The following is an 8027-nucleotide window of genomic DNA, read 5'->3' as shown; positions in this document are numbered from 1 at the left end:
CCAGGGTAATCCGACTGTTTAATTAAAACAAAGCATCGCGAAGGCCCGAGGTGGGTGATGACGCGATGTGATTTCTGCCCAGAATTCAATGAAGCGCACTGGGCAGAAAAATCAATGAAGTGTAGGTAAATGGCAGGAGTAACAATGACTCTTAAGGAGTCCTGAGCCTTAGTAAGGGAGATAACGAGGTAGCCCTCTAAGCAGGGCTCTTCCATCCCTGTATGCCATCTGTTTTCAGGTGTCGCTAACGATGCAAACCAAACGGGAGTTACCTCGGTACTAGTCGGAAGAGAGTCCTGCAGATGGTGACGGCTGTTGATCGTTAAAAAGGAAGGCGTCAGTCGGTCCTGGAATATGGGGCTTTAGGTCAAGCATGAAAATGTGAGGGCGGTTCTACCAGACTCAATGATTTGCTGCGGGGCTCTTGTTAACAAATCCTGACCTTGACAGGAAGCCAATTAGAGAATGATGGCTCAAACACATCCCTGGCTTTGGCTGGGAGGGTGGAGTTCAGTCCTGGGAGATGGCTGATAATGTACTTACTGGCATCGGTATGATCACAGAGCGGCTGAAACTTTTAAAAGACACTTCCCTCGGATACTTAGCTAACTCTAAACCGCAAAGGTTTGAATCGAACGCTGGCTTTAGGCTGGACCCGCTAACAGTGGAGCTCTAAATGGAGATGTAATGTTTTTAGCAGTTATGGACACTACCAGGCCTCCGGTCCGCCTGGGTACAGGATTCTACACATTCTATGTAGTGGAGATTAGCTGACACTACCAGGCCTCCGGTCCGCCTGGGTGCAGGACTCTACACATTCTATGTAGTGGAGATTAGCTGACCATTAGCTGACACTACCAGGCCTCAGGCTTGCTTGAATGCGGGACATCGTACATTGTAGGTGGGGAGGTCTCCTCTACACTCACTAGACTTGAGGCAGAGACTAAACCCATTGGCCCTGCAGTGATAGGTCATTGCATGGATCTGGATCATGCCCTACAAAGTGGGGAGAGGTATCTCCAGCTTGTCTGGGGAGGGAGGCCCTACATCTGATGTGGGTAGTACCATCCACGGCCATTGATTTACTGCGGAACCATAAAACGGACAGAAGAAGTCTAGGTTCCCACTGGGCATGGATCACTGAATGTCAACTTGATGAAGTTCAAAAGGGAGTGTACCCACCTGTCGCGGTCGCACTCAAATCCCCCCGAGCACATTTGGTGTATGTGCTCGGCTGAGGAGCCAATGTTGCGAAGCTACCGTCTGTGGGATTATGACTGAACGCCTCTAAGTCAGAATCCCCCCATTAAACGTAAAGTTACCGTCGTGCCGCGGATCTTCTGTTTTGCCGGGGATAGCCTGCCTCTTTTGGCAGGTGAGTAGAGCCGGTCGTGACGGGGTTGGGGTGCGGCCGGATGAGTTGCTGGGGTGCGGCCGGATGAGTTGCTGGGGTGCGGCCGGATGAGTTGCTGGGGTGCGGCCGGATGAGTTGCTGGGGTGTGGCCGGATGAGTTGCTGGGGTGCGGCCGGATAATGTGCACCGCATTTTGTGGGGAACCTGGTGCTAAATCACTCGTAGACGACCTGATTCTGGGTCAGGTTTTCGTACGTAGCAGAGCAGCTCACTCGCTGTGATCTATTGAAAGCCAGCGCTCGATCCAAGCGTTTGTCGGTGACGGAAGGCATCTTCCTCCTTCTTCTTCTTTACTTACAGGTTACCAGGTGCACGCAGAAGGGCCAGAGGCCAGACACAGAGTGTGAGCGAGGCCAGGCAGGCAGGTAGAAGGCGTAAGACATTGACATGGGGCTCTGGATAGGTAGGGGGCTAGGTTGTGGTCGCCCATCCGCCCGGGGTCCTCTGGTGAAACTGTGAGTCAGGTTGAGACTCGCTGTGGAAGTCAAAGGGTTACCAGGTGCACGAGGAGTCCTCCATCAAGGCAGGGGGCACTCAGAGTCCGAGCAGGGGCGGCCGGACTCGGGGGACATGGAGGTTGGAGTAGGGACTCGGTCGCTGAGTGGAAAAGAGGACAGATGACCAGGTGCAGAGACTGTTTCGGATTACCAGGTGCACGTGGTTCTTGACAGTGGGAATATGGACGTTTTAGTGTCTGGGGAGGGGTGCTTAAGTGTGGGTGCCCTGGTTCACCTGGTGGGCAAGGTTATGGAGATGGCTGAGCCCCGGCAGAGAAGCGGTCATGGGTGATGCCCAGTGAGAGGGGTGGTGACAGGGTAGGGAGAGTAGGTGTGGAGGTCTGTAGTTCCAGGGAGTAAGCTATACACTCTCAGGCCCAGGGAGAGGGTGGGCAGGGAGTGTAGGCCTTGAGGCAGAGGTCACCAGGTCAATGGGGGCCAGCCTGGAAGTCAGGAAGGCCCCAGGGAGAAGGCCCAAGTGAATAGGTGTGTGAGTGAAACTGTCCTTCAGGGGAGCAGAGCAGGCAATTAATGTAAAATTGTGTGAGTTGAAATTGGAAAAACAACTTATAAAGGCTACTCAGTGGATATTCTGACAGCAGTTTGAGGGTTGTAGGTCATAAGACTAAAGAGCTTTTGAAATTTTAATATTGACAAAATTATCGTAAAATCTCATGAGCTGAAAATGGACAGACTAAAGGGTGTGCAATGTGTAGGCCCACTGAGTGTACATTCTGAACCTTGGTTGGGGTATGTTTCCTTATATGAACTGTAACTCAGTAAAATCTTTGAAATTGTTACATGTTGCGTTTTTATATTTGAGGAGAGTATATATCACCAGATGTATAGATGTGAATCATCCGGTTGGCGTTTCAAACTCATGACCAAATATGGTAATTTCCGGTAGGAAAAGATGGCCGACATTCCAACATTTTAGCCGACATTCTGCAATTTCTCATCGATACAGTTTTCTGTTTCCTATCTAAAATCTGTAGCAAACAGAGTGGACTGCGTTATGTAGACTTCTCCCATTGCGTTGTTTCTAAGGAGTGCAAGGGAGAATTGAGTTATAGCACACGCCCACTTGACAGAGTAGGTGTTCCCAAATGAAAATATGCAAATAAATACTAGAACGCGCCAATGGGATCTCACTACCTCAGTTAGTTATAAAAAAAAAAACATTGCTGCTTGTCTCGTGTAGCCACGCCTCCAAATTCCACAGACCCTGCCGCAAGGCCGACCAAAATTGAGTGTTTGTGCTGTTCTGATGGGACTTGATAATGCCAACTCTTGAAGAACTTAAATTTGTCTGCCAAAGACACTGATGTCAGTCACAGCAGATCATGCAGATTTCCTTATCAACCCAGGAGTCATTGAAAACACTTTTCCATCAACTGGCAGCTGTCCAGTAAACACATGCCCAGAGGGACCAAACGGGCAGCTGTCCAGTAAACACATGTCCAGAGGGACCAAACGGGCAGCTGTCCAGTAAACACATGCCCAGAGGGACCAAACGGGCAGCTGTCCAGTAAACACATGCCCAGAGGGACCAATGCCCAGAGGACCAAACGGGCCCAGTAAACCAACACGGGCAGCTGTCCAGTAAACACATGCCCAGAGGGACCAAACGGGCAGCTGTCCAGTAAACACATGAGGGACCAAACGGGCAGCTGTCCAGTAAACACATGCCCAGAGGGACCAAACGGGCAGCTGTCCAGTAAACACATGCCCAGAGGGACCAAACGGGCAGCTGTCCAGTAAACACATGTCCAGAGGGACCAAACGGGCAGCTGTCCAGTAAACACATGCCCAGAGGGACCAAACGGGCAGCTGTCCAGTAAACACATGTCCAGAGGGACCAAACGGGCAGCTGTCCAGTAAACACATGCCCAGAGGGACCAAACGGGCAGCTGTCCAGTAAACACATGTCCAGAGGGACCAGAGCTGGACCAGAGGGACCAAACGGGCAGCTGTCCAGTAAACACATGTCCAGAGGGACCAGACGGGCAGCTGTCCAGTAAACACATGTCCAGAGGGACCAAACGGGCAGCTGTCCAGTAAACACATGTCCAGAGGGACCAAACGGGCAGCTGTCCAGTAAACACATGTCCAGAGGGACCAAACGGGCAGCTGTCCAGTAAACACATGTCCAGAGGGACCAAACGGGTAGCTGTCCAGTAAACACATGCCCAGAGGGACCAAACGGGCAGCTGTCCAGTAAACACATGTCCAGAGGGACCAAACGGGCAGCTGTCCAGTAAACACATGTCCAGAGGGACCAAACGGGCAGCTGTCCAGTAAACACATGCCCAGAGGGACCAAACGGGCAGCTGTCCAGTAAACACATGTCCAGAGGGACCAAACGGGCAGCTGTCCAGTAAACACATGTCCAGAGGGACCAAACGGGCAGCTGTCCAGTAAACACATGTCCAGAGGGACCAAACGAGCAGCTGTCCAGTAAACATTTGAAATTAATGTAATGTATACATATCAATCTGACTGTATTATGTTTCCTATAATGATCCCATATTGATATTTTCCCCTGTTCCATAGTCACTATTGAAAAGTTAACGGACGAGTAATGCAATCCTGCGTCGACACCATCCTTCACCTTCAGAAGATTCAAGGAGTCTGAGGATTTGCAAGAATGTATAAAGATTGAACACGCACATATGGAATCATGTAGTAACCAAAAAAAAAGTGTTTATACAAGAAAAATATATTTGAGATTCTTCAATGTAGCTTGCCTTTGCCTTGATGACAGCTTTGCACACCTTTGGCATTCTCTCAACCAGATTCAGCTGGAATGTATTTCCAACAGTCTTGAAGGAGTTCCCACATATGCTGAGAACTTGTTGGCTGCTTTTCCTTCACTCTGCGGTCCAACTCATCCCAAACCATCTCAATTGAGTTGAGGTTGGGTGATTGTGGAGGCCAGCTCATCTGATTGCAGCACTCCATCACTCTTCTTCTTGGTCAAATCGTCCTTACACAGCCTGGAGGTGTGTTGGGTCATTGTACTGTTGAAAAACAAATGATAATTACACTAAGCGCAAACCAGATGGGATAGCGGATTGCTGCAGAATGCTGTGGTAGCCATGCTAGTTAAGTGTGCCTTGAATTCTAAATAAATCAGACAGTGTCACCAGCAAAGCACCCCCACACCATCACACCTCTTTCATGCTTCATGGTGGGAACCACACATGCAGAAGTCATCCATTCACCTACTCTGTATCTCACAAAGACATGGCGGTTGGAACAAAAAATCTCACATTTGGATTCATAAGACCAAAGGACAGATTTCCACGGTCTAATGTTCATTGCTCATGGTTCTTGGACCAAGCAAGCCTCTTCTTATTATTGGTATCCTTTAGTAGTGGTTTCTTTGCAGCAATTCGACCATGAAGGCCTGATTCACACCGTCTCCTCCGAACAGTTGATGTTGAGATGTGTCTGTTACTTGAACTCTGTGAAGCATTTATTTGGGCTGCAATCTGAGGTGTAGTTAACTCTAATGAACGTATACTCTGCAGCAGAGGTAACTCTGGGTCTTCCGTTCCTGTGGCGGTCCTCATGAGAACCAGTTTCATCATAGTGCTTGATGGTTTTTGCGACTGCACTTGAAGAAACTTTCAACGTTCTTGAAATTTGAAACGGATTGACTGACCTTTATATCTTAAAGTAATGATGGACTATCGTTTCTCTTTGCTTATTTGAGCTGTTTTTGCCATAATATGGACTTACATTTTACATTTAAGTCATTTAGCAGACGCTCTTATCCAGAGCGACTTACAAATTGGTGCATTCACCTTATGACATCCAGTGGAACAGCCACTTTACAATAGTGCATCTAAATCTTTTAAGGGGTCTTTTACCAAATAGGGCTATCTTCTGTATACAACCCCTACCGTGTCAAATTCCACACATGAACGTTTAACAAGGCACACCCGTGATTTGAAACTCATGAATCTGGTTGAGAGATAAGGCCAAGACTGTGCAAAGCTGTCGTCAATGCAAAGGGTGGCTACTTTGAAGAATCTCAAAAAACACTTTTTGTTGGTTACTACATGATTCCATATGTGTTATTTCATTGTGGTCCTTCTGTAGCTCAGTTGGTAGAGCATGGCGCTTGTAACGCCAGGGTAGTGGGTTCGATTCCCGGGACCACCCATACGTAGAATGTATGCACACATGACTGTAAGTCGCTTTGGATAAAAGCGTCTGCTAAATGGCATATATTATTATATATTATATTATATCATAGTTTTGATGTCTTCACTATTATTATACAATGTAGAAAATAGTAAAAATAAAGAAAAACCCTTGAATGAGTAGGTGTGTCCAAACCTTTTGACTGGTAGTGTACCTGGACCACCTATTGAGATGTGCCTTTTGTTAAGGAAATCTACTCTCGAGGAGACCTGCATGGAGGAATGGGCCAAAATACCAGCAACAGTGTGTGAAAACCTTGTGAAGACTTACATAAAACGTTTGACCTCTGTTATATACCCTTTGTTGGCAATGACAAAGTATTGAGATAAACTTTTGTTATTGACCAAATACTTATTTTCCACCATAATTTGCAAATAAATTAATAAAAAAATCCTACAATGTGATTTTCCTGATTTTTTTTCTCTCATTTTGTCTGTCATAGTTGAAGTGTAGCTATGATGAAAATTACAGGCCTCTCTCATCTTTTTAAGTGGGAGAACTTGCACAATTGGTGGCTGACTTTTTTTGCCCCACTGTATGTCATGACATCATCATCATCCCTTTAGTTTTCTAATGTTTCTCAAGCAAAGGGGGGAGAGGGGGTTGATGACATCACAAGGTCCCATCAGACCAACTCCTTGAATACTCTTCTCCTGCAAGTTTGCAGTTGTGTAAAAAAAATAAAAAAAGTTTACATTTTTGTACCCTTTAGTGTGTGTACTTTACTGTAGTTATACTTGGGATATCAGTTTAACAGGAAAAGTTGTTTTTTTAATACTGGAGGATATCTTTAACCCAATGAGATAGATCCAGCGCTAAGGTAAAAAGTCCAGTAACAACCAGCTTTTACAGTAGGTCTACCGGGTTTCAGTCTGGGCTGGTGTATGATGCCTGACGTGGGGCTGCCGAAGCCAGACGTTCCTTCAGATCAACCCCTCCGAGGAGGAGGAGGCCAGCGGAGCCAGTTTGATATGACATGAGACCAGCGTTCCTTCAGATCAACCCCTCCGAGGAGGAGGAGGAGGAGGCCAGCGGAGCCAGTTTGATATGACATGAGACCAGCGTTCCTTCAGATCAACCCCGAGGAGGAGGAGGAGGAGGAGGCCAGTTTGATATGACATGAGACCAGCGTTCCTTCAGATCAACCCCGAGGAGGAGGAGGCCAGCGGAGCCAGTTTGATATGACATGAGACCAGCGTCTTCCAGAAAGCCGTACAGCAGAACGTTTGAGCAGCTGAGGAAGGACCCCTCTGTCACAACTGGCAGATACAGTGGCTCGGGGGAGATTTGGGTTGTGTTCAATAGGTACAAAGGGGATGAAAAACCCTCAAACTGAACGAAACGGGGAGGTACTATTGGAACTTGTCCAATAAGAAGCCCTCAAGTTTTGCTACAGTGTGTACTAATGAACACAGCCCTTGGCTTCCATCAACCATTCTTAAATCAACACAAGTAAAGGCTGAATTAAGTCCTCCTGTGGATCAGTTGATATCGATTAGTCATATTCTTGTCTTTCTTCTCCTAGGTGATTGATGCGGCCAAGGACATTGAAGATGTGCGCACAGACATTAACAACCACAGTGTAAACGCCATTAATGCATCAGAGAATGAGCCTATCGGGAGAGCTGTGGAAGTGAGCTCCCTGGGTAGTGTTCATTATGGCACACTGTAGCAAAATGTTTGCAACAGAAAAATAAAGTGTTTCTTATTGGACAAGTGTTTCTTATTGGACAAGTCCAGGTAATCCCTCCCTGTTGGGGCCCCACAAGGGTGCGTTCTGAGCCCTCTCTTGTACTCCCTGTTCACATCACGGACAAACTGAATTGGTCCACCCACACAGACAGCGTCGTGAAGGTGCAGCAGCGCCTCTTCAACCACAGGAGGCTGAAAAAAATGTGTCTTGT

This window comes from Oncorhynchus keta, chromosome 22, assembly GCF_023373465.1.
Source record: "Oncorhynchus keta strain PuntledgeMale-10-30-2019 chromosome 22, Oket_V2, whole genome shotgun sequence".
Lineage (NCBI taxonomy): Eukaryota > Metazoa > Chordata > Actinopteri > Salmoniformes > Salmonidae > Oncorhynchus > Oncorhynchus keta.
This window is presented reverse-complemented; position numbering follows the sequence as displayed.